The sequence below is a fragment of the Aquarana catesbeiana genome, linkage group LG07 (assembly GCF_042186555.1).
Source record: "Aquarana catesbeiana isolate 2022-GZ linkage group LG07, ASM4218655v1, whole genome shotgun sequence".
Classification (NCBI taxonomy): domain Eukaryota; kingdom Metazoa; phylum Chordata; class Amphibia; order Anura; family Ranidae; genus Aquarana; species Aquarana catesbeiana.
In genome coordinates, this window is record NC_133330.1 from 89126592 (window position 1) to 89152126 (window position 25535).

At 42.0% G+C, this 25535-nt stretch overlaps 1 protein-coding gene and 1 pseudogene across 9 annotated transcripts in view; one reads left to right on the plus strand and one right to left on the minus strand.

Moving 5' to 3' along the window:
- The window catches only part of CHL1 (cell adhesion molecule L1 like), a 290056-nt gene that overhangs the window by 219328 nt on the left and 45193 nt on the right, over positions 1-25535 (minus strand). The window lies entirely within an intron of this gene.
- Positions 13466-25535, plus strand: part of LOC141103159 (uncharacterized) — an 84625-nt pseudogene continuing 72555 nt past the window's right edge.

A 25535-nucleotide genomic window follows, 5' to 3' on the forward strand; every position in this document is an offset into this window, starting at 1 on the left:
AACGCAGATTTTGCTTTTTATATATTTGTAAAAAATACTATGTAAAATTGCCAAACCCTGACTTCAACTCTAAAGTGGGGCATGTATTATCACTACTTTGCACATTTTTATATTGAATTATTGCATTTTGCTCTCTTTTACTCTGCTTTTTTTCCTTTGATGGTCACTATCCTTTGTCACGTAAGTGCTTGCCTCCTTGCCATGGTCAGATTTTGATCATTCTAGCTGCAGGATACCTATAACCGCTGAGCCATTACACTTCTTTTCCAAAATTCTCTGTTCCTTACAGACAGTTAGATATCTTTAACGGTGTCTTGTCCTCTAGAGAGGTATAAAGAACTGCACTAAGCCACCAAAAGCAGATGCCGAGTGTACCAATAATTCACTCAAAAGGTACCATACATCCACAACGAGTGCAGTTTCCAGTCCAGTAAACAATTTTAGCCATTTTAATCCCTGATGATGGAGTCGATCTTTTGGTCCCTGAAATGCATTTGCTTGTTGACCATTTCTTTTATTTAATTTTGGAATACAGTTGTATCTGGATGTGCAAATTTCACAATCCAACTAAAAATGGCCATAAACACAGATTCTTTTTGTTCGACCACCAAGTTAAACAAAAAACAGATTCCTCCATCTTAAATGGCTCAGATTGATGAATCTCCTACTGTGGCTCCTACTGTATTTTAAAAATTCCCAAACGGTGCCTGCATCTGATTGAAGCTCACACCATAGAAATACAGAAAGGACCAGATGAAACCGTATGCAAGAGTCCAAGACAAAGCTTGGAGGGACTCACAGAAAACAGTGACTTTGCAGATCTGAATTAGAACTAGTATTGATATCTCCTCATCGAGTAACAGCAGTTGTAGAACAGCAATGGAATCACTGTTTTCTTCAAGGCCACCCAAGTTTTATCCTGTGTTGTGATGTTGAATGGGGGTGGGGGGGGGGGGGGGGGGGTTGTGTTGCTCCTGAAATGTGTTGGCTGTTTTTATATGTCCTTCTACACCAACAATTAAAACTTTTTTGGACTCTTTGACCCGGTTTTGGTCTGGCACTTCTTTCTGTATTTCTAAGGTTTGAGTGTTTGGTTCCCACTGAGGGAAGGACGGCTGTGTGGGAACTGCCTCATCAGAACTATTGAGCTTGTTTTATTTTTTTTTTTCATCTGACTACACATGCAAGTCTAAAAGTTCCCAGTGCTTCTTTGAATATGTTGTTTTGCATCTGATTGGATGCGGGCACTGTTCAGCTGACAATTTTCCACATAGCTCTTCGATTATTAAACCAAAGGATGTTAAGTGGGAGGGTGCCAACAGGACCAACCATGGAGTAAATTTCATCTGGTTTATAAGGAACCAGTTGAAATTCATTCCATGTGTGGCCAGCTTAAGGCTATTTATATGTTCTACAGGCTTCTCTTTAAGTCTGCTTGCTTAGATAGCTGCTAATTCTATAGGGCTTTGAGGTTGCTGAGTACACAAAGGGGTTGATTTACTAAAGGCAAATAGACTGTGCACTTTGCAAGTGCAATTGCTCAAGAGCTGATACATGAGGGACAGCTCTGCTGACTTCCATCATCCAATCATGTGCAAGCAAAAATGCTGTTTTTTTACCTTGCATGTTTTGGTTGTAAAGTGAAGCATCTCCTAATTTACCAAGCTCTGGAGCAACTGCACCTGCAAAGTGCACAGTCTATTTGTCTTTAGTATATCAACCCCATAATATAAGCATGCACACAGGCAAATACAAAGTAAAAATTTCCCCACTAACATGAAGCCTGGGGCATTTATTTTCACACCAAAATTGTGGTTCCACTGTAAACTTTATATTTGTGAAATAGTGTCACTGGCGCAAAGATCACCATGCGTTTATGTAAAATAATTTTTTTAAGTGGATCCGCTGCAGACAAAAAATGCCCTATAGCTAGTATAAAAAAAAAGATATCCAAAAATAGTGTGACTGCGCTAATCCATATATGCATAAATATGTTATTACCACAAATGCGTTTTTACCTACTACATTTAAACTACCATATGTAAACAATGAAATATAGGATATAAACAATAAACCAAGTAAATAAATAGTGCAATGTAGTAGAAAAAAATGTCAAAAGTAATATGACTTCACTATTGCATAGGTGCATGTACATATATTATTAAAACAGATTTTTAATCTGCTACATTTAAATTACCATGTGCCAAAAAATAAATATATATATTTTATATGAATAAACCATACAAATAAATTGTGCAATATGATGGAAAAATGTCAAAGTTCATATGATCGAACAAGGATCACGATTGAAAACACATCCCTATAAATCTTCAATACATAAAAAGTGCTCTTGTGCTTCAAATATCATTCGCGCTGTATGTCCATAACTTTTCACCACTTCTTGTGCCACCACCATCTTCTAGATTGGTCACTCACCAGAGCCTAGAAAAAGTATTGCCTTTGGTTCATATAGGGATAACCACTCCACTATCCTGGCGTTTCTCCAGTCAGTATACCGCTAGACGTTTTTCAATGCCCAATGTTGGTATCTCATAAAGATTTAAGAATTATCATTGCGCAGTATGTTTATTTAAAAGGGAATTTATTTATGTTTATTAAAAATAATAAGAGTGCACACTCACATTTCCCAGTGCCTTAGACCGGCACCGAGTCAATCCAGCGTTCTGCTGTGGGGCTCTGTTCTATTGTCGATTTCCTCGTCCCCGGCTTGCACTCCAAGCCTCGTTTTGGTTCGGTGTTAGTGACCGGAAGTGACGTTCGGAATTACCCAGAAGCCCCGCCCTTGCCTATATAACAGCTGTCACAGCCAAGAGACAGCAGTCGGCGGGACACGTCCCATTGAGACGGAGCTTTGTTAAAATCTTCTATTTTTTGGGTGACGTTGGGCGTCATAATTAAAGATGGATGGACAGCGCGGGACACTTTTTCTTTTTTAATAAAGGAATTGTCAAAAACTGTCGTTTGTGGTTTTTACCTTTTGACCCCAAAGCGCCCAGGGCAAGCAGCCTGGGCGTGGTTCAGGATGGGGGGGGCGGACTGCCAATTATGGCTCTCGCAGCAGAGCGCGCTGTGATTGGCCAAAGCATGCAGGTCAGGCGCATGCTTTGGTCAATCATCAGATGTTAATGCACTGCGATCTCACAGTGCATTATGGTGTGTTTGGCAGCGCTCAAATTTGCCACGAGCGCCCCATAATGTTATTGAGACCACCCCTTTTCACAATGAATCACGCAAATAAGTAATCAAAGATCTGCTTTTCAAATGACTGGATACATGAAGTGCATTTTCACAGAAATTAATGTTTGAACATACTCAATGTCTTAAGTAAATCATGTTCATAATATCCTGCAATGGATAAATTTGCTTTTGTTGCCAGATTGTTGTCATCATGGCTAACAGCAGAATTATTAGATTATGATACCAAATATTATAGTCAGTCTAAAAATCATCTTTTTTAAGGCTTGATTTCATACCTCTTTCACCTATTGCCAGGGAAAAGAACGAGGCAGGTATTGCCATTTGTAAAATAAAGTCATTTTGTAAGGATCTCCTTATTCTCCAGCAAGAGACCGTGTTCCTGCTTATGAATAACTGTGGGGGATCGGGAGCCCTGGTGAGATCAACATATCAAAGTAATACGTTTTATATTGTTAGCATTTTCAGTGCTTTCTTTTTATGTTGATTCTTCTTTTCTTTTTTTCTTTTTTTTTTTTTATATATCCTTGCATGTGTATGCCAGCAGGGGACTGAGAAGTGCCTAAGTAAAATGTTTAATTTAAATTGAGGCATACGTACATATGTGAAAAGTTAGGCTGTCTACAGTTTCTTTAGCACGTGTTTTATAAGGAAGAATTCTCTAATGCTGTTCATTTACATTCAAATTTGCATGCAAGCAAAGTGTGCATGTGAATGGTGGATCATGGGAAAACTTGGATGCAATCCCCATGTGATACATATTATTGGATGGAATTGCATCTCTGATGATCTTTACTGCATTAAGACCTTATTATTCTTGCCTTCCATATTTTTGCCTATTCAAAATTCATCACATTATTCACACCTGCAGTTCATCCCCCCCATGCCTGAAAGGGTCTCTTTAAAAGTATTATATTACATTTTAACCACTTGCCGACCAGCCGCCGCAGTTATACTGCAGCAGGTTGGCTCAGCTGCGCGAATCACCTTCATTGTATGTCAGGTGCATACATGACGATCTGTGGGCGCGTGCGCATGCCCATTCGCTAGCGGGTGAGCCAATCAGCGGGTCCGGCGGACTCGATGTCCGCCTGCCACCCGTGATCGCTCCACAGAGAGGCAGAATGTGGATCTGCCAGTGTAAACAAAGCAGATCCCTGTTCTGTCAGGGGAGTAGAGTGAGATTGTCTGCCTCTAGTGATTAGGAACAGCGATCTCTCTCTACTCCCTGTCCGTCCACTCCCCCCACAGTTAGAAAGCACCTAGGGGACATTTAACCCTTTGATTGCCCCTGGTGTTAACCCCTTCCTTGCCAGTGTCATTTATACAGTAGTCAGTCCTTTTTAAGAGCACTGATCGCTGTATAAATGTCACTGGTCCCAAAAAAGTGTCCGATCTGTCCGCTGCAATGTCGCAGTCCCACTAAAAATTGCAGATTTTACCATTATTAGTAAAAAAAAAAAAAAAACTCCATAAATCTATCCCCTATTTATTAGAAGTGATAACTTTTGTGCAAACCAATCAATATACGCTAATTGGGATTTTTTTTACCAAAAATATGTAGAAGAATACATATTGGCCTAAACTGAGGAAGAAATTAGTTATTTTACATTTTTTGGGGGATATTTATTATAGCAAAAAAAAGTAAAAAATATTGTTTTTTTTTCAAAATTGTCGCTCTTTTTTTGTTTATAGAGCAAAAAATAAAAACTGCAGAGGTGATCAAATACCACCAAAAGAAAGCTCTATTTGTATGAAAAAAAGAACATCAGTTTCATTTGGGTACAATGTTGTACAACCGTGCAATCGTCAGTTAAAGCAACGCAGTGCCGTATCGCAAAAAATGGCTTGGTCAGGAAGTGGGTAAATCCTTCCAGGGCTGAAGTGGTTAATAGCATTTATTGATAATATGTAAAAGTTTTAAGGGATTATAAGATCTTAATATGATTAAAAATTTAAGGAATTCCTGTTTAGAAACCCCTTAGAAGAATACTGGAAATTTTGTCTCCTTTACCCAAAAAAGGCACCTATTATAACATGTACTGTAGGTTGTATTTCAATGTTGCATAATGTGAATGATCAAATTTTCTGTGATGGTATAGGGACAAGTACTTATTGGTAACATGGAAATTCACTCAAAAGGGGGTGTTCCACTTTTCCGCCTCCTTCCCCCCTCCTCTACCACTTTTAGACATATTTTTTTCCAGGGGAACGGGTACCTAGGATTGCCTAGGCGATTCCAGCGGAAGTTTGCTCCCCCTTTGCCTGCAGCCTTCTGGGACACGTCACATTCACAAAGCACAGTGCAGATCACACACGTGTAGTGGGAAGCCGGCTTTGAAGCCGCAAGGAATCACAGATGGCTTCTGTTAGTGTAAACATGCCGGTCCATGGGATCCGAAGACCGGCGAAGAACTGGCCCGGATGAGGACAGCGCTGGATCCCTGGACAGGTGAGTGTCTTTTATTAAAAGTCACCAGCTGCAGTATATGTAGCTGCTGAATTTTATTTTTTTGGGGGGGGGGGGGGGGGGGGCTGAAGATCCTCTTTAACCACTTCAATATCGGGCACTTTCCCCCCTTCCTGCCCAGGACAATTTTCAGCTTTCAGTGCTGTCGCATTTTGAATAACAATTGTGTGGTTATGCAACACTTCACCCAAACTAAATTTGTATAATATTTTCCCAGAAATAGAGCTTTATTTTGGTAGTATTTGATCACCACTGGGGTTTTAATTTTTTGCTAGATAAACTAAAAAAGACAGACATTTTTGAAAAAAAAATCTTTCTTCCTTACGGTTATAAAATTTTGTTTTCTCCTTCACTGACGGCACTGATGAGGCGGCACTTATGGGCACTGATGAGGCAGTACTGATGTGCACTGAGGAGTTGGTACTGATAAGGTGACACTGATGGGCACTGATGGAGGCACTGATATGTAGAATTGATGGGCACTGATAGGCGGCACTATGCAGCACTGATGGGCACCAATAGGTGGCACTGATATGCAGCACTGATGGGCACTGATAGGTGACACTGATGGGCACTGACAGGCGGCACTGATTGGCACTGATAGTCGGTACTGATTGGCACTGACAGGTGGCACTGATGGGCAGCACTGATGATGAGGTACTGATGAGGTACTGACAGGTGTTACTGATTGGCACTGTGATGGACACTGGCACTGTGGTGGGCACTGATTGGCTCTGATATGGGCACTGATTGGCACTGTGATGGGCACCTACAGCTGTTTCTGATGGGGCACTGACTGGCAGCTGATGGGCACCTTTTTGGCAGCTGTGGTGGCACATCTGATGGGGCTGCGCTGATAATCAGTGTGCTGATTATCAGCACAGACCCCCCCCCCCTGACAGATCACAGCTGATCAGGTGGTAAGGAGCCTCCGTCAGAAGCTCCATACCACGATTGGAGATGCAGAAGCTCCATACCTCGATCAGGAGATGCAGTGTGTCAGAATGACACTGCACCTCCGATCGCTGTGCGCCCCCATGGGCGCGTGCTGGCATGTTATCTTACTGGATGCCATATGACGCCCAATCAGGATAACTGAACCACCGCCCGGCCGTCATTTTGCTATGGGCCGGGCAGGAAGTGGTTAAAGGATAAGTTCACCTTTCAGAAAAAATAAAAATAAATGCACATACAGTGGGGACGGAAAGTATTCAGACCCCCTTAAATTTTTCACTCTTTGTTATATTGCAGCCATTTGCTAAAGTCATTTAAGTTAATTTTTTTCCTCATCAATGTACACACAGCACCCCATATTGACAGAAAAACACAGAATTGTTGACATTTTTGCAGATTTATTAAAAAAGAAAAACTGAAATATCACATGGTCCTAAGTATTCAGACCCTTTGCTGTGACACTCATATATTTAACTCAGCTGTTGTCCATTTCTTCTGATCATTCTTGAGATGGTTCTACACCTTCATTTGAGTCCAGATGTGTTTATACTGATTGGACTTGATTAGGAAAGCCACACACCCATGGGCGTCCGCAGGTAGGGGCAAAGGGGGTCAAGTGCCCCCCCCTGGAATCAGGGATCGGATCGACACATTCAGCACTGTGGTGTCACTATGGGGGTGCGGGCAGCCAACGGGGTGACACCATCAAGGTGCTGTCAAGCCCCCTCATCAGTGTAGTGTGACTGCAGGTTCTTTTCCCTGTTCAGTCCAGCAGAGAACTCGACAGTACTGTGTCAGGACAAAGGTGAGCTGCGGGCTGTCAGAGGTTTCCCCTGCTCGCCCCCCTTCTCCTGTCAGGGAGAAGAGACGGCAGCTCTCATCAGGTTCCCCGTCAAGCTTCCTGCCCGATCCGTTCCTTCCCCATTGCCCATAACTGAGGGCCAATCAAAGGCGGCCCCATTTTCCACAGGAAGGAGGCTACAGCTCGATCGAGAAAGAGATTGAGAGACTGCAGCCTGGAAAAAAGCTGAGGGAGTGAATGCTACAGGACAAAGAAAGAGGCATGTGCTGGCAGAAGCCAGAGAGCCACGCTGCCCAGCGCCACCAGAGAGCGCCACGCTGCCCAGCGCCACCAGAGAGAGCCAAGTTGCCCAGTGCCACCAGAGAGAGTTACGCTGCCCAGCACCACCAGAGAGAGCCACGCTACCCAGCGCCACCTGAGAGAGAGAGTCACGCTACCCAGTGCCACCAGAGAGAGAGCCACGCTACTCAGTGCAACCAGAGAGAGAGCCACGAAACCCAGCGCCAGAGAGAGAGCCACGCTACACAGCCCCAGAGTGAGCGATCGTCCAGCCGGAGGGATCACTGCTGTAGTTTCACTGGGTCTGGTAAGAGGGTATGTCAACCATTATCCATTACTTATCCTAGGGACTGTACTACGCCTGCTGTCTCTGACCATGACAATGTGATAATGACATTGTCGAAAAGGGACAGCACATGGGTGACCCTAAAATGATGCCCTCCCCTGAAAAAAGTTCTGCGGACGCCCATGCACACACCTGTCTATATAAGACCTTACAGCTCACTGTGCATGTCAGAGCAAATGAGAATCCTGAGGTCAAAGGAACTGCCTGAAGAGCTCAGAGACAGAATTGTGGCAAGGCACAGATCTGGCCAAGGTTACACAAACATTTCTGCTGCACTTAAGGTTCCTAAGAGCACCATAATCCTTAAATGGAAGACATTTGGGACGACCAAAACCCTTCCTAAAGCTGGCCGTCCGGCCAAACTGAGCTATCGGGGGAGAAGAGCCTTGGTGAGAGAGGTAAAGAAGAACCCAAAGATCACTGTAGCTGAGCTCCAGAGATGCAGTCGGGAGATGGGAGAAAGTTGTAGAAAGTCAACCATCACTGCAGCCCTCCACCAGTCGGGGCTTTATGGCAGAGTGGCCCGACGGAAGCCTCTCTTCAGTGCAAGACACATGAAAGCCCACATGGAGTTTGCTAAAAAAAACACCTGAAGGACTCCAAGATGGTGAGAAATAAGATTCTCTGGTCTGATGAGACCAAAATTGAACTTTTTGGCCTTAATTCTAAGCGGTATGTGTGGAGAAAACCAGGCACTGCTCATCACCTGTCCAATACAGTCCCAACAATGAAGCATGGTGATGGCAGCATCATGCTGTGGGGGTGTTTTTAAGCTGCAGGGACAGGACGACTGGTTGCAATCGAGAGAAAGATGAATGCGGCCAAGTACAGGGATATCCTGGGCGAAAACCTTCTCCAGAGTGCTCAGGACCTCAGACTGGGCCGAAGGTTTACCTTCCAACAAGACAATGACCCTAAGCACACAGCTAAAATAACGAAGGAATGGCTTCACAATAACTCCATGACTGTTCTTGAATGGCCCAGCCAGAGGCCTGACTTAAACCCAATTGAGCATCTCTGGGGAGACCTAAAAATGGCTGTCCACCAACATTTACCATCCAACCTGACAGAACTGGAGAGGATCTGCAAGGAGGAATGGCAGAGGATCCCCAAATCCAGTTGTGAAAAACTTGTTGCATCTTTCCCAAAAAGACTCATGGCTGTATTAGATCAAAAGGGTGCTTCTACTAAATACTGAGCAAAGGGTCTGAATACTTAGGACCATGTGATATTTCAGTTTTTCTTTTTTAATAAATCTGCAAAAATGTCAATAATTCTGTGTTTTTCTGTCAATATGGGGTGCTGTGTGTACATTAATGAGGAAAAAAATGAACTTAAATGATTTTAGCAAATGGCTGCAATATAACAAAGAGTGAAAAATGTAAGGGGCCTGAATACTTTCCGTCCCCACTGTATTTTTGCAGGAAAAAAATGTGCATTCATTATTTATTTTTCTGATGAGCCTGTAGAGCATTGCAACTGCAATCAGTATATCGTGGGTGCAAAGTCAGACTCCTTCAAACACTGCCTCCAGCTCACCTGCCTGTACCTCCATATGAGCAGACAGTTAAAAAGCTGGCGCAAGTGTCAATGAACTACGAGATTGCTCATCAGTACCCTCGCAATTCATTGAGAACTACAAGCTGTCTGCTGCGGTGGCAGATGGGACTTGCAGCTCATTTATTCACAGATTTGAGCCCCACAGAGTTGTACTGTTTTTGAAAAGTGACAGAGGGTTCGGGGAGAAGATCCCCTACCCGCTGCGCTGTCATAAGCGGGGGGGGGGGGGAGATTGGGTGTGATGTGTAATATGCTCCAACAGGTGAACTTATCCTTTAAGGTGCACTCTAGGCAAGCAGCTAAATACACAGATAAAATACATATAGGAGAGTTACAAAAAATTGGTCCCGATTAATGGTGAAACACCCAAAATAGTTGGCACCACATCCCTAAAGAAAAAATGAGTAAAAAATGGGGAGAAGCGAGGGATTTTAACGGTGCAGAAGAATCCACAAAAAAGGAATGGTAATAAATAAAAATATAATTTTTAATATACATTCAAGGTTAAAAGGCATATGAAAAACAAATATTTCACAGGTATCGCAGTGTTTTTACAGTTACGGTGGTCACTCAAAGCGCAGATATATTTCAGATGATAAGGCTGCACATTAGCCCGACATGTTTCGCTGAATTGCTTCCTCAAGGGATGTGCAGGCCGAGAATTAATATCATCAAACACTCTACAATTCCCACAGTAACCTTTTCTCAGGCTAATCACCGCTTAACCAGCAACTGGCACAGAAACCCTGACAAGGCCATTTCGGTGCAGTCACAGAGGACAGAAAGGTAAAATTTTAGACTATTAATTAGCAAAGCATATGGTGGAGAGAACACTTCAGAAAGCCTGCTGATGGTGATTGCAGGAATACATTCTGGTGGCAGTCACGAACACTGCCTGTTTGGAGTCCTACCCTCCGGTTCTTAGAAACGAGGGATTTTAACGGTGCAGAAGATTCTTCTGCAACGTTGAAATCCCTAGCTTCTCCCCATTTTACTCACATATAGGAGAGATTTTTTTAGCTGCCAAAGATTTATTATTTCTGTTCATCCATTTCTGAGCACCTAACCCTTTTTTTTTGTTGGGGCACTTTAACCACTTCGAAACTGAGCACTTTTACTCCCTTCCTGCCCAGACCAATTTTCAGCTTTCAGTGCTGTCACACTTCGAATGACAATTGTGCGGTCATACAACGAAGTAAACAAACAATAAAGAAATCTTGTGAGCTGCTATGTGCGCCTAATACATGTTTGTGAGCTGCTGGCACTTAACACAATCCCATATGTTTTGTGTGATAAACAATTAAATAATATATATGCCCCTATGCGGTAAGCGGCTACGGGTCACATGGCTTCCTCAGGGGGATTCTATTGATTTATCCTGTGGCGTAACACCTAGGGGAGGGGTAATTGATGTCACAACGCTCTGATTGTGGATGTGATTGACCGAGAGTGGTAACTTTACAGCCATAGCATACTGCCGATCTGCGCTAGTGGTTTTATACTTTCATGCTTTTATAGCAGAGTAGTGCACTGCAAGCACCTTTTTAATGTAAGTGTGCATTTGGCTCAGTGCTAATAAAGTATTCATTTTTTTAATCATTCATCAATTTATGAATATGAATATATGATATCTAAATTGAGGATACCATAAGATGGGAATAGGGGACACAAGCGCTATTTGAACAAACTTATGCACACCTGGTGGAGGGGGAGCACTTTAGAATTCAATATTAGAAGTGCGACATGGATTAATCATAAGAAGATATCACTGTGAAGATGTTTTAAGCACAGTTTATTTTTACACATTGGGCTGCACAAATGAATTATATATATTTTGGAAAATATTTATATGGACATGATATTATAAGGATTTGTGAGATTGATTGTGATTGTTAATTAAAAAACTATTGATTGTGTTTACCCCTAGCCCTTTTCAACCAGGAGGATCACTTCATTTTTTTTAATTTTAATTTAGCGTAGTATTCCTGGGACACAGCACGGCATATATTTAATTGCAACACTGTACCCATAAAAAATGTTTTCACACAAATGGAGCTTTATTTTGGTGGTATTTAATCAGCACTAGGTTTCTTTATTTTTTGCTAATTAAACAAACAAAAAAAAAAACATTTAAAAAAAAAAAAAACACGTTTTAATTTGTTTGTTACAAAATTTTGCTAATAAATAACCTTTCTTCATAAATTTAGGTCAAAATGTATTCTATCTACATTTCTTTGGTAAAAACAACCCAAATCAATATTTATTATTTAGTCTGTAGGAAAGTTATAGAATTCACAAACTATGGTATGTACAGTATATCTGAAAATCAGTCAATCCTGATGTACTCATTTATTGAGGCCCGAAAACACCAGGACAGTGCAAACATCCCCCAAATGACCCCTTTTTGGAAAGTAGACAGTCCAAGGTATTTAGTAAGAGGCATGGCAATTTTTTTGTCACAATTTTTTTGAAAATAAAGATATTAGAAAAAAACATTTGACAAATTTGTATTTTTTCACATACTGTAACCAGTGCAATACTGCATTGCCATATAACTGATGTGGCAGTGATCAGGGACACTAACTGGTTACAGTATGTAAAAAAAAAAAAACTATTAATCGTTTTTTTCTTTTTTATTACATTTTTTTTTTAACATACTGTGACCAGACCAATAGTAACACCATACTACTCTGGGGAAGTAATCAGGATTATTTTTTTTTTTTTTTACACATTATGATTGTTTATACCAATGAATTGGTATAAGCAAATATTTTTACTGACTGAAGCTGATTTACGATCACATGATACTGCCAGAAGGCCAGTATTGTGATCAGTCATTGGCTGTGTCCGATGAACACAGCCGGTGACAGATTGTGCCCCTGAGAGGTGCCTTCTGAGAGGCCGTCAATCTGCTATAGGCCAGATAGGAAGGTGTTAAAATTATTTTGTGGTTGATTTGTAATCATTGATTACTTTTAGCTGCAAGACTTTCTTTTACACTTTAAAAAAAAATTGGCTTTTGTATTTTTTTGAAGCAGCGTATTTTGGGTTTTTCATTTACTTTTGGGATTTATTTTTCTATGTTGACAGGGCCTTTATTTTAGATCAATAATTTTTTAAATATACAGAGTAAGCAGAGTAATACTTTTGCAGTAAACTTGTACTCAACATACAGTATAAGCGCAATTATAGGTACAAATATACAAGTAGGTCATATTACATCAAGCATAAAAGAGCTAAGGCATTTGATACACTGATTATTACAATCTATATCCAAAAAGCATATATGCATGTACATAGGTAAAGTGAGCACCGCTTTTGTTGAGAAAAAAACATTCCCCTCTGAGTGATCTATGTACATTGCAAGGATTATAACAACCTTTGTTGCAGATTCCCACCTTTTGTTATTCTGAAAAAATCCCTGTGGGTTTGTCTGTGTCCATGTTGGAAAGTGAGTCTAAAGGGAGTGGTTTCATAATTATCAATCAGCCGCGCACCTGCAGGTCACTAATGTGGAAAGCTGGGCCTGCATCCCTTAGGGTACTTTCACACTGGGTTGGCGGGTCCGTTAGTGGTAAAGCGCTTTACCATTGTTTTAGCAGCGCTTTTCGGCCGCTAGTGGGGAACTTTTAACATCCCGCTAGCGGAGGAAGAAGGGGTTAATAGCGCCTTTTTCAGGTGCTTCGGAAGCGCTGCCCATTCATTCCAATTGGCAGGGGCAGTTTAGGAGCGCTCCCACACCGCCCCAAAGATGCTGCTTGCAGGACTTTTTGTTGGAGATACAACAGATTTCAGCTTAGCCTATTAACTGCAGTTCTCAAACAGGACACTAGATGTCGCTAATGCTCAGTGGTATGCTGTGCTGTGCAGTTTTCTATCATATGTTGTATTTCCTGTGTATAGTGTTGTACTTGTTGGTTTCTTTTTCCTGTCTGTGTTCTTCTTACCATGTGAGGTGATATTTGTGTACTTCTTGCCAGTTATGTTCCAATAAAGAAGTCAGTTCCTGTTACTCCACAACGTCTGATCTGAACTGACTCCGCTGCACCTAGCAATCGCACTCTGCAACAGGTTATGGGCCCAGTGTCCGGATAAAGTCATACAACCAGGTGCGGCCCAGGCAGAACAAAGCCTTGAACGGAAGACAGTGTGGCTGATGCGGAGATCGACATAAGGAAGGTTTCCAGTGACATCTCCTACAGACAAGTAAGACTGTTTGTATATAAAGGAAAAAAAAAATGGCCGGAAACTGAGAGCTTAAACTCTCAGCGGCCAAGCTGAACAATGACAATTATCAGTTATGGAAGTTCAAAGTGGAAATGCTATTATCCAGAGATAACTTGTGGGAGGTTACCACCACAGAGATGCCACAGGATAATAATCAGGACTGGGACAAGAAAAACAGACAGGCACTGGCCACCATAAGCTTACTAGTGAAGGATGATCAGCTCATTCATATACGTCATAAGGACACAGCGAAAGGCATGTGGGATGTACTGAAAAGACTGCATTTAAGATCCAGTTTAAACAGCAAGCTGTTTTTGCTGCGGACACTTTACAAAATGAGACTTGGCAGAGAACAGGACATGCAGGAGCATATAAATGCAATGCTGGAAGTGATTGCGCAACTCAGATCAATCGGGGAGAATATAACAGACAGTCACACTGCAGCCATGTTGTTATGCAGTTTGCCTGATACATATACTGCACTAATCAATGCACTGGAGACACGACCTGAGACAGATCTGACGCTAGCATTTGTAAAAACCAGGCTCATAGATGAGTATCAGAGAAGAAAGGAATTAGTGCATGACTCCACAGAAACCGACACCAGAACCGCTCTTAAAGTTACAGATGCAAAGTTACACAGGAAAGAGACCAGAGTGTGTTTCAGATACCACAAACAGGGACACATAAAGAAAGACTGTACTATATGGAAAGCAGAGCAAATGAGACAACGTCCCTCTTATGCTAAACAAAAGGTCAAAACCATAATCAATGATCCATGGGAAGGAAACTGGAATGCCACATTTAAAACGACAGGCAACAACAAATGCCAAGGCTGGTGCATCGATTCCGGGGCAACCAGTCACATGACGAGTGATAAAAGTTTCTTCACAGAACTTGATCTGAACAACAAAGAAACTATTTATCTCGCAGATGGAAGCAAAAGAAGGACATGGGCATGGAACCCTTGTATGTCTGGATGATGCGGGACACAATTTAGCCATACCAGTGAAAGATGTGCTTTATGTTCCTTATCTAGAAGGAGGACTCTTATCTGTGAAGTGTCTAACAGCCACAGGACTCACTGTAAAATTCCAAGGTGACAAGTGTTCTATTCTAAACGGCAAACAGACAATAGCAAGTGCCAAGCTGGATGATCATCTATATCACCTTGACACAGTGAAGGAAAAGGTGAGACTATGTACACACAAGCACAATGACTGTATGCATATATGACACAGACGTCTAGGTCACAGACACCCAGAATGCATACAGGAACTACAAAGGAGGAATCTGACAAGGGATCTAACAGTATCCCCTTGTCCAGTTACTGTTAAGTGTGAATGTTGCATTAAATCCAAAGCAACAAGAGCAACACTTCCCAAAGTCAGTCAGAAGAGCTTCAAGACCACTTGACTTAGTTCACAGTGACGTGTGTGGTCCTCTAAACCCACCCACACCTGGAGGCAACAGGTACATAGTGACTTTCATAGACGACTATTCAAGATACACAGTCACCTACCTAATGCAACACAAGAGTGAAGTTTGACAAATTAAAAGACTATATAACAAAGACCAGTAACAAGTTTCAGAGGAAGCCTCTCATACTTCGGAGCGATAATGGAGGTGAATTCACAGGAAGTAAGATACAAGAGTACTTAAAACAGAATGGAATAGAACATCAAAAGACAGTCCCGTATACACCAGAACAAAATGGAGTAGCTGAAAGAAAGAACAGAACTCTGACTGAAATGATCAGATGTATGCTGGCAGACTCTGGACTACCACAAAAATACTGGGGTGAGGCAGCCATGACAGCTACATATTTGCAGAACAGACTTCTTTCCAGAACAGTGGAGAAAACCCCATATGAGCTATGGCACAATGAGAAGCCAAGTGTAAAACACCTAAGAGTTTTTGGATGCAAAGCATTCATCTACATACCTGAAGAAAAATGCACCAAACTCCAGAACAGAGCGTTTGAAGGTATCTTCGTTGGATACAGTGACAATGTTAAGGGTTACAGAATCCTAAATCCCAAAAACAACAAGGTTACCATTAGCAACAGCATAACTTTTGTTGAAGATTTAAGAGACAATGTAATGACAACAGTAGAAATGAGAATAGAAGAGCAAACTGACATTGACCAGCCCATCTCTGTAACTTCCGAACAAACAGTTGAAGTAAGTGCAGACTCAGCTAGCACTGAAGAGCAGAAACAAGAAGACTCCGACACAAAAACGAGACGTTCAACAAGAGAAAATAAGGGTAAACCACCTATGCGTCTCTCAAGCAAGAACTGCCAGTATCAATGAACCTACAAGCTGGTAAGACATATCTCAACTTCCAGAACAAGAAGCAAGTAAATGGATAAAGGCTGCTGAGGAAGAAATGAAATCCATGCATGACACCAAAACATGGACACTTACAGAACTACCACCCGGAAGGAAAGCCATAGGCTGTAAATGGACTTTTAAAGTGAAATACAATGCAGATGGCACAATTGAACGGTACAAAGCAAGACTAGTAGCCAAGGGCTATTCTCAAAAATACGGAGAGGACTACGATGAGACGTTTGCACCAGTAGTCAAGCACACTACAATACGGATTTTACTGACAATATCTGCCATAAGGAAAATGCAAGTGAAACATTTTGATGTGAAAACTGCGTTTCTACATGGCGATTTAACAGAAGAAATTTACATGGAACAGCCGCCAGGATTCAAAGACGAACAAAGGTCAGACCTAGTATGCAAACTTCGCAGGAGTATATATGGTCTAAAGCAAGCAGCCAGGGCTTGGAATATAAAAATAAATGAAGTGCTTACACATCAAAACTTTCTAAGGAGTAAAGCAGACCCCTGCTTATACACAAAGAGATTGGCAAATCGATGGGTCTATATGCTCATTTATGTGGATGATATCCTGATTTGTTTTGAGCAAGAAAGGGATGAAACAGAAATACTGAAAAAAACTAAATCAGCACTTTGACACCAAAGATCTTGGCAACATAAAGAATTACCTCAGTATCCAGATCGAGAGAGAGGAAGATGGCAGCTTTCTTCTGAACCAAAGACACAAAATACAAGAAATAATTGAAAAATTTGGAATGGAAGACGCCAAACCGGTAAAGTCTCCCATGGAAACCAACTACCTAAAGGAGATGAATTGTCAAGATAACCCATTACCTACTAATACTCAATACAGAAAAGCAATAGGGAAATTGCTGTACCTTACTACTGCTACAAGGCCGGACATTGCAGCAACTGTTGGAATCCTATGCAGAAAGGTTTCGATGTCAAGTAAAAAGGACTGGAATGCTGTAAAGCGAATCATTCGCTATCTGAAAGGGACTTCGCACTACAAGTTAAAGTTACCAGCAAGTGATGAAATCACCCTAACAGGATATGTGGATGCTGACTGGGCAGGAGACACGAGTGACAGAAAATCTACCAGTGGCTACTTATTCTTTCTGTCAGGTGGTGCCATCAGTTGGACTAGTAGAAAGCAACTCTGTTACACTGTTGTCTACTGAAGCAGAATACGTCGCTGCAGCGCAGGCAAGCCAAGAAGTTATATGGCTAAGACAGTTATTAACAGACTTGGGTCAAACACAGTTGGGACCAACAGAAATCTATGAGGACAATCAAGGATGCCTTGTACTTGCGCACATGGAAGGAGTTAATTCAAGAACCAAGCACATTGATGTGAAGTTTCACTTTCTTAGGGATCTTCAAGAACAAGGTCTTCTTGAGTTACTTTATTGTCCAACCGAGGATATGACAGCAGATATCCTTACAAAGCTCCTGACCGCTGAAAGACATTCAAGGCTTACAAAGAAGATAGGTTTAACAGACTAATGCCGCGTACACACGGTCGGACTTTTCGTCTACAAAAGTCCAACGGACGCTGACGGACTAAAGCTGGCTGGTAATCCGATCGTGTGTGGGCTTCTCCGGACTTTCAACGGACTTTTTCAGCCTCAAATCCGACGGACTTTAGATTTGAAACATGCTTCAAATCTTTCCGACGGACTCGAGTCCGGTCGAAAAATCCGCTCGTCTGTATGCTAGTCTGACGGACAAAAACCCACGCTAGGGCAGCTATTGGCTACTGGCTATCAACTTCCTTATTTTAGTCCGGTGTACGTCATCACGTAAGAATTCGATGGACTTTTGTGTGATCGTGTGTAGGCAAGTCTGTTCGTTAGAAAGTCCGCCGCAAGTCCGTCGAAAGTCCGTCGAAAGTCTGTCGGACAGGCTGTCGGACAGGCTGTCGGACTTTTGTAGCTGAAAAGTCCGACCGTGTGTACGCCCCATTAGCCTTAACTGTTGAGAAAGGGTGTTGGAGATACAACAGATTTCAGCTAAGCCTATTAACTGCAGTTCTCAAACAGAACACTAGATGTCGCTAATGCTCAGTGGTATGCTGTGCTCTGCAGTTTTCTATCATATGTTGTATTTCCTGTGTATAGTGTTGTACTTGTTGGTTTCTTTTTCCTGTCTGTGTTCTTCTTACCATGTGAGGTGATATTTGTGTACTTCTTGCCAGGTATGTTCCAATAAAGAAGTCAGTTCCTGTTACTCCACAACGTCTGATCTGAATTGACCTAGCATTCGCACTCTGCAACATTTTTTTCCCGTCCCTCAAGCGCACCGCCCCAGTGTGAAAGCACTCAGGCTTTCACACTGGGGTGGCTTGAGAGGCAGTTTTCAGGCGCTATTTTTAGAAACACCTGAAAACTGGCTCAGTGTGAAAGTACCCTTAAGGTTCCATTCACACCTATGCAGGTTGCTTTTGAGCATTTCTACAGTGCTTTTTGCTGTGCTTTCCGTGTTTTTTTATCACGATTTTACAGCGATTTTGCAGTGACTTGCATTTTTCGTGCTTCTTTGGAAAATTTGTTGTTGTACAGATTTAAAAATGCAAAACACGATTTGCAAAAAAAAAAAAAAAAATCGCTGTAAAAACGCACTACATGCTTTTCTCCAGCATCTCCATTGAAGTCTGTTGATCAAAAAAAGCAAAAAAAGCACTGTTTTGAGTTTAAAAAAAGTCTCTGACCCTTTCCAAAAACGCAGAGGCACAAAAATGCATTGATGTGAACGTGTTCCATAGGAACCCATGTGAAAAAAATGCCCTGCATTTCTGCAAAAAGCATGAAAAAACGCATTGGTGTGAATGGAGCCTTAGACGTGATTTCCTAATGGAAATATGTCACCAAAATTAAAATTTTGTTGCAGGGGGTGCCTGAAATCTGACTTATATCTTAGGGCAGACTTCTGGGAAAATTGGTGAGCCAATCACACAAGCAGAAAATTATATTTCTGGGGGGCATTCTGTACTCATTCTGTGCATAGAATTGCATTTTCAGAAAATTACATAGCTGCAGATTGAAGGGGAAAGGTATTTTGTATTAACATTCAAATACAATATGACTTGTGTCTCAATTGTATATGCTTTAATTTTTTTTTTCTTTATTTGCTATTTTTTTCCCCATGAAAGTGGAGTTATCCTTTAAAGGGCCAGTTGACACCAGAACGCAGTGTAGGAAACCTGCGTTCTGTGTGCATTTCCCACACTGCGTTCAAAACACATTGTACTTGCAATCTGCAGCGGGTGTCATTGTTAAGTGTTACTAAACCCAGATCCTGCATTCACTATATCTGGTCTCCTACAGTACACAGAACATGGAAATGCAATAGTTTTAGTAAATATAAACAGCTAAATAGCTTTTCCCATCAGCAGTATATAGCAGTTAGAGCAATCTTGTGACTTCTATCAGTGTGTGCTGTTAGCTTATAGGAGGAGTTTTCATTTCTCCCACAATTGTCCTATCAGGCTTCAAGACCCCTGATCCTCTGTCGGGACATGTCTGGACAGTGCTGATTGGCCCTGTGCTGATCACATGCACCCCCCGAAGAAAAAAAAACTCTCTACCAATACACACCAAACTGAGCAGCCTGACTATATAGACTCTGTAAATATTAGGTTATTTTTTGGAGTCTGTGGAAGAAGGAGATGATCAGAGAAGACAGGATTGAACAGCCGTTTTGCAGAGGATTAACCCCTTAGGTTCCACACTAAGGGGTATAACAAGCATGCTTTACTGCATATACTGTACAGACTGATCTTACTGTTGTGGGTTTAGTAACATTTTAATCATTCCCCTGGGGTGGCATCTTTATTGTTAACATAGTGTTCCATATTTCAATATGCCCCGTCCACAGACCACATTACCCACCACCACACATTTGTGGGGTAGAGACCCTTGTCCTCTCAACATTGGAATAAGCTGCTTTGTCAATGCAGGTGTTTGGAATCTGGCAGTGGGTTATAGGAGGGAGGAGGATGACAAGGGGTGGGGTGTTATCAAGGCGGCAGTGGGGTGCCAGGTGTGATGAGGATGAGGATAACAAGGGGTAGGGTGTTTGCAAGGTGGCATTGGCGTGCCAGGTGTGATGAGCATGAGGATGACAGGAGGTAGGGTGTTAACAAGCTGGCAGTGGTGTGCCAGGTGTGATGAGGATGAGGAGGGGGTAGTGTATTAGGAAGGTTGCAGTGGGGTGCCAAGTGTGACGATTTCAGCCCATTCAAATGAACGGCTGAAATAGCACTGCAACTGAATTGTATTTTGAATCACACATTTATGGTGTGAACCGGCCCTTAGTCCTATAGCTGTTGATTTTCAGAATTCCATACAGGAATTTGATACCCAGGGTAAAATGATGAGAATGGTAGCAGAGCAGACTCGGCTTAGTGGAAAGGGGAAGGGCTTTGTGTCAATGGAACTGAGGGGCAACTTTTTATAATATGGAATGTAGCCAATCTACGGAGACCAGGAGTGTTGTAGCTGCACAGTAATGCACTGCTCACATCAGTAAAGTGTAAAAGGCCTACAGCATCCAAGGGGGCAGAAAGACTCAACCGCATGACTCAGTATTTTGAAGCTGAACAAAGGAGCTTCAAAAAAGTTGCCATGTTCCCTGGATATCTTTAGCGGTTCAATTGTTGCGCACCCCCTAAGGAGCCGCAAGTAGAAAGGGATTCCCCACCCTGCATAGCCAGGCAAACCTCATTTTCACAGCACACTTGAGGCAAGGGACAGTCCAGTGCTTTGTTTTGAGTGCGGCACCTTTGTCCCTAGAGTAGGGCTACAGGTAAATTTTGTTGTGCTGGGCAGTAGCCAGCCTGGCTAATTTCTAGTATTAGTGATTACATGACTTCTGTGCTAATTCCATTCCATTATGGTTTCTCCCTTTTGTCAGTAGGGGGCGCTGTTGCCTGTTAGTGTGATGAGCTACAGTATACTTAATCACTTGGACCGCCTGCCGTCATTATACGGGCGGTACTTTGAAGAGGATTACCGTTATTATGGCAGCAGCTAGCTGCCATAACCCTGGTATCCTCTTCTTCAACGGGCGGTCCACTTTCAAATAAAAGTGATCTCTGCAGCAGATTCAGACTCCTGTGCCCTCCAATGCTTACTGGAGCCACCGGCAGTAGTAGAGGCGATCGGGTCCTCTTCCGTGTTAGGTATGGAGCTGAGTGAGGGGAAGATGGCCCCCACCCGTCAAAACGTCATCTCTGCCGATAGCTCCTAAAGCAAATTATTTTAATTTTTTTCTCTCAAACAACTTTTTTTTATTGCATTTTAGTGTAAATATGAGATCTGAGGTCTTTTTGACCCCAGATCTCATTTAAAAGGTCCTGTCAGGCATTTTTTTCTATTACAAGGGATTTTGCATTCCTTGTAATAGGAATAAAAGTGACACTTTTTTTTTTAAAGAACAGTGTAAAAAAAAAAAGGTAAAGTAAGGAAGAAAAAAAAATTGTAAACGCGCCCCATCCCTTCGAGCTCGCGTGCAGAAGCGAGCGCATACGTGAGTAGCGCTGCATATGAAACCGGTGTTCAAACCACACATGTGAGGTATCACTGCAATTGTTAGAGCGAGAGCAATAATTCTAACCCTAGACCTCCTCTGTAACTCAAAACATTTAACCTGTAGAATTTTTTAAATGTCGCATATGGAGATTTTTAAGGGTAAAAGTTTGTCGCCATTCCACAAGCGGGCGGAACTTTGAAGCGTGACATGTTAGGTATCAATTTACTCAGCATAACATCATCTTTCACAGTATAAAAATTGGGCTAACTTTCCTGTTGCTTTATTTTTTAATGCAAAAAAAATATTTTTTTCCAAAAAAAGTGCGCTTGTAAGGCCGCTGCACAAATATGGTGTGACAGAAAGTATTGCAATGACCGTCATATATATATAATGTTTGGGGGTAATTTTCTAGCAAAAAAAAAAAAAATGATTTTAACTTGTACAAAACAAGTTTGAAAAATAGGCCCGTTCTTAAAGTGGATAAACATACTTTTCTTAGCCATTCATATTTGCAGCCAAGCATACTGGAAAAAGCTATTTAATGCCAAGAAGTCAGGTAATCAGGGTCAGTGTTCCTGCCCAGGGCTTCGGCCTGGGTGGATGTGTATACAGTTCCTGGCTGGTAAGCCTGAAACCTGAGGCCTATCCAGGTGGCTACCGGTTGCTAGGCCTATCCGGGTGTTCAAATTTATGCAGAGGAAAGCCTACCAAAGATCCGGAAACGATTCTAGAGGGATGGAGTTGTAAAGAAGCACCAGGGGTGACCCTTCATGAGCAAGAGGCTATGAAGTGGCTGGGACGACTTCAAGAGAGAACTCGTCCAAAGGGGATTTGTGCATGAAGCAATGAGTAAAGTTCAGTTACTAGGGGAGACAGCCTGTCCTACGAAATACAGATGTGCTGGTTCAGCTAAAAGGCTCTTATTCCTGTACTGCTGTCTGCCTTACCTCACCTATTTGTGTCTAAGGAGTCTGCCAATCTGCCTGTTGCTGATTGCTATTAAGGGTGTCCTGTGCCCGATCCTTTCTTCCACATTTTTTCTGTTCAGAGAAATAAAATTCTCTATTGTTTATAGCATAAAGGTGACTGACGCCCAATTTCTTTCTTGTTCATCACCCACCATGTCCACAAACCTGCACCCTGAGAATGTATGTCAGCCATCCCTACTACAAAGTAGTCACCATCAGGCTCCCGGAAAATCTGGATAGGCGCTACATGTATTTTTTTTAAGGGGTTTAACTTGGTTAGGGAAAAGGGTAATATGGGATGACTACTTGACTTTAGTAGAACTTTCAGGGACAACCTCTTCTGTACAGCTATTTACACTCCTCAGCTTCCCACAGCACAATACTTGCTTGAAGCAGTACAACTCCCAGCTGGCACTGTTGGATAGGTAGCAAATGCCCTTTACAGGCAGGGACCACGGGCCCCTTGTTTGTGTAGCAAAGTACTAGTGCCCAGCTGTCCTCCTGTGGCTACTGATCCCAGCTCCTCCTCACCTCTGCTTCCATTCTTCAAGAAGTTTCCAGCAAGTTCCAGAAGTGGGGGGAGGTCTCAGGGATGCTGCCTGTGAGTCACCCAGCCCTCCCTGAGTCACTCAACATGACCCTGAAAAAAAAACCCACAGGCTTGGCTGGCAGCCAAGCCTGTGGTTTTTTTTTTTCAGAATTTTTTTTCAGAATAACAAAACCTATCCTGGAAAACACTAGAGGGTGCTACACAATAATAAACTTTATTGTCTAGAGCCCTTTCTTCACTGGAACATCCTCATTACAATAAAGTGATACTCTGCTATTACATCCTTATGCTGTGTACACACGACCGGACTTTTCATCAGACTGAATTCCGAAGGACTTTTCTATGGCGTTACAACGAAACGGACTTGCCTACACACGATCACACCAAAGTCCGATCGATTTGAACGTGATGACGTATGACCGGATTAGAATAGGGAAGTTCATAGCTAGTAGCGAATAGCTGCCCTTCAGACTAGCATACAGACGAACGGATTTTTCGATCGGACTCGAGTCCGTCAGAAAGATTTGAAACATGTTCTATTTCTAAAGTCCGACAGATTCTTCAACAAAAAAGGTCCGATGAAGCCCACACACGATCGAATTGTCCGATGGATTTGTTCTGTCAGACCAGTTCGGTCAAAAAGTCCGGTCGTGTGTACACAGCATTAGTGGACACTTAAAAACCTGACTTTGGTCTGACGCAAAATGTCCCTCTCTTTTCTTCCTTGATAGATTTTCTCTGTTTAACACAATTGACTGGCTCCTTTCTTGTCTCTTGAAATCAATGGTGCTGTTCTATCTGCTGTTTTTCTCATACTTGGCTAGTTTCTTCTAAAGGGGTTCTTTCAAAAGAAATTCATTTTCCCCTTCTTCTCTCTCTATTGGGAAACCACACAACTCAGCACTTTGCTATTTGAAAGAGAAACTGCAGTTGAAAAGCTTACAAATCAAACTGTAAAATAGGCGCAAATGACTGAACATTTACTAATTCAGGATCTGAAGGTCTTGTTTAGGTTTCTGTGTTTTTTCTTAAAGTGGAACAGTCAATAAAACAACTTGCTTTCTTCTGCCCCCACCCTTTCCCGCAATGAGATACAAACTTTAAAACGTTTTTTAAAAAAAAGTTTATAGTCTTTTTGGTGCTGCGCCACAGAACTGCTCACCTAGGCCCCCTCCTGGGATGTCCATTTCAGTCATCTTAGGGATTCAACCCATGCAGAGATGTGCCACAAGTTTTTAGGACTTGGCAGAGACGTTTGGCATGTATGCACATGTGCAGAGGTTTCACATGCAGACACTGAAATTACTAAGACCACAGATACTGTTGTTTATGCTGGCATAAGAAACCTGTGTATGCGTAGATTTGTGCCACAGCACGGGCGTCTACCAAGTCCTGAGGACCTGTCAGAACCTTTCAGCACATCTGCACTTGCGTGAGACACTCAAAGAAGGCGGCATTGGAGAAGAGGATCGGGGGCAACAATTTCAGGGGACTGAGGTTCCTCATTAAGACCTTCAGAGCTTCTTGCTGGAACTGAGGGCTCCCACACGCATGCTTGGAAGTGACGTAATTGTGGCTCAGGCCACTCACAGCGCCGGAGCCTGTGAACCCGGAAGAAAGACCAGGGGAAGATGACAGCCTTTTCAGTGGTGACAGCACGCTACTGGAAGGGCTTTGTTCTAAGGTAAGTATTTCATAATGTGCTAGTATGCTAGTATACTAGCACATAATGCCATTGCCTTACAGGTGTTTTTTTTTTTTCATTTAATTCTGCAGCAGTTTGCTACCGCATTAAGCTCAGAAATGACCAGGTATTAATGTTTTCAGAAGATCATCAATAGTGGCCCCGCATTTCTTAGGGATAGTCAACAAAGTCATTAGGAATAGTCAGGATGAAAGCTTACATTCCTACATGTAAATTCAAGCTTCACTCATCAATTTATTATAATAAATTGACCACTATGATTTTACATTTTTGATTTTTTAATAGGCATTTTCCAACATTCATTAATCATTAATATGCCTGAATCTCTACTGCACTCAACAGGAAATCCATCATTATTTTACACATTTATGAGATGAAAAAGTTACTTCTTTTTAAAATGTATTCACATTTTTTTCTCTGAATTTGTTGAACATTGAAAATCTCTATGTTACAGGCTTTACAAAGAGGGGAAAAACAAAACGGCATTAGGAAAAAAAATAAAAGAAAAAACACTGTAAATATATGAAGTATTTTAGAAGCTCTCTACAGTTTCTAGTTTATTAAGCATCACC